Source organism: Heterocephalus glaber, unplaced genomic scaffold (assembly GCF_053883595.1).
Source record: "Heterocephalus glaber isolate CG9 unplaced genomic scaffold, H.glaber_assembly_v1.0 deba00001509, whole genome shotgun sequence".
NCBI lineage: Eukaryota > Metazoa > Chordata > Mammalia > Rodentia > Bathyergidae > Heterocephalus > Heterocephalus glaber.
The window spans coordinates 49,341,294-49,343,739 of NW_028258325.1; the positions used below are offsets into that span (position 1 = coordinate 49,341,294).

General features: G+C 41.7%; 1 pseudogene; it reads left to right on the forward strand.

The window, feature by feature from the left end:
- Window positions 1-222: 222 nt before the first annotated feature.
- LOC147825167 (protein tyrosine phosphatase type IVA 2 pseudogene) lies at window positions 223-1,500 on the forward strand (annotated as a pseudogene).
- Window positions 1,501-2,446: the final 946 nt, after the last annotated feature.

The window sequence follows — 2,446 nt, forward strand, 5'->3', positions numbered from 1 at the left end:
GCAGCGGCGGCCCTAGCAGCAGCAGCAAGACAGATTCGGACACGCGCCGCCGCCGGGCCAGGCCGGGCTGGGTGTTGCGCGCAGACGCTGGGTGGGGGGTCGCCGCCGCCGCCGCCGAGGTGACTGAGGAGAGAGGCGCCTCCTCGCTCCCGCCCCCGCCGGACTTCAATGCCCAGTCCCCAGCTCGCCAGCGTTTTTCGTTGGAATATACGTTGCACATTTATGGCGATTCTGAGTGTGAGGGCAGACTTCTGCCAGGCTCAGCACAGCGTTTTCGCTGACAAGTGAGCTTGGGGGTTCTATATGCCATAATTAACATTGCCTTGAAGACTCTGGACACCGAGATTGGCCTCAGAAATAGTTGCCTTTTTTTTTTTTTTAATTTCAAGCATTTTCTTTTAATGACTCCAGTAAAATTAAGCATCAACTAAACAAAAGTGGAAAACGACCTACACTTTTAACTTGTCTCACTAGTGCCTAAATGTAGTAAAGACTGCTTAAGCTTTGTATGTACTTGGAGTTTTTTGGAGTCCGAAGGTATCCATCTTCAGACCTTGAGGCCCAATTTGAATTTGGATTCGAGTGGATTCTAAATCTTTCTGCTTATCTTGAAGAGAAGCCTCTTAAGGAATAAACAAGGTAATAGATAGAATACTGATCCGTAATAGGCATTTTAGCGGGTTTTTTTTAATGTTTTCTGCTATGAAACGTTTCAAGATTTGATTTTTTCCATTTTCCCCATCACACTCACAAGCACCGCACGCTCACACTTTTTATTTACCATAGTGAAGCGTCCAGCCCCGTGCAGATCTCCTACGAGAACACACGTTATCTGATAACTCACAACCCCACTAATGCTACTCTCAAGTTCACCGAGGAACTCAAGAAGTATGGAGTGACAACTTTGGTTCGAGTTTGTGATCTACATATGATAAAGCTCCAGTTGACAGAGAAGGAATCTACGTTCTAGATTGGCCATTTGTTGATGGATCTCTGCCCCCTAATAGTAGACGATTGACTGAACCTGTTAAAAACCAGATTTCATGAAGAGCCAGGTTTCTGTGTTGCAGTGCATTGTGTTGCAGGATTGGGACGGGCACCTGTGTTGGTTGCACTTGCTTTGATTGAATGTGGAATGAAATATGAAGATGCAATTCAGTTTATAAGACAAAAAAGAAGGGGAGCATTCAATTCCAAACAGCTGCTTTACTTAGAGAAATATTGACCTAAGATGCAATTACGCTTCAGAGATACCAATGGGCATTGCTGTGAACAGTAGAAAGAAACATAAGCGAGCGGAGGCTTACTGGATTGTGGCATTTAGAGGGAACTCTTGCTACCTGGAAATGTGAATCTGAAATCTTGCCTGTGTCATCAAAGTAGTGATGATGGATTCAGTACTCCTCAGCCACTCTCCTAACGATTGGAAAACAGCAGACGAACAAGAAATCCCTTAATAGCATAAATAAAATGTTTAAGAAAAGAAAATGAGAAAGAGAAAAGGGGTGAATTCAGTGAAGGATGATTTTGCTCCTAATTTTGGAGTTTTAATTTCTGCCAGGATTGAATTATTTCAAAATCTTTTGTCTTTTTTAATTTTTTCAAAATAGATCTCTAAGGAAAACCAGCAAAGTACTAGCCTATGCATAACCATCTCTTTGGGGAGCACATTCTTCCATTGTGCTTGGCACATAGATCTGCCTGTGGTGGGTTTTTTTTTTTTCAGGGGGAAGAAGGGTATATTTTCTCCCCTTCTCTCCTTTCTCCTGACCTCTCCCTTCCTATACACATTGTAGATGGAATAGGAGAAGCCTTGGTTGCTGTAGATTTGCATGAGGTCTGGCAGCCTTAAGCCCACCTGGGCACTTTAAGAAAAAAGAAAAACACCAAAAAAAACCAAAAAAACCACAACACAATGGCATATATATATATATATCCAGGTGGCTTTTAGTCTTTATTGATGATGAGTTGTTCATGTTAGTTTCTTTTCCTCAAAGCCCTGATCTAACATTAGGCAACGTAGTCAATGCCTTTTGTTTTGGTAAATTAGTGGGGAAATGGCATTTAAAGATGAATCTTTTTCCTCGGAGCTTAGCTGAGAGTAGAATTCTCTTTCCCAACGAACGAAGCTAAGTGGGTATTGCAGAAACTTGTTTTCTGAAGAGGATAACTCTAGGCCATCACTAAAGATATATCCAGGCAGAGAATTAGCACCCTTTCTACAAACTATCCAACTGTGGGCTGCAGCACTACTCTGATTTTCTGTCTTATGATGTCAGAGAATGCTGGTAGCTTAAAATTTTTATTTTAGAAATTATTTGTATTCTAAATTTTCAGAAATAGTCAAAGGAGCAACAGCAAATTTACAATATTTTGTTCTTGCGAAATGGCTGTGGTGGTTATTTTCCAGACTTCTCCCTATATATACAGTTCAGTTTAACCATTG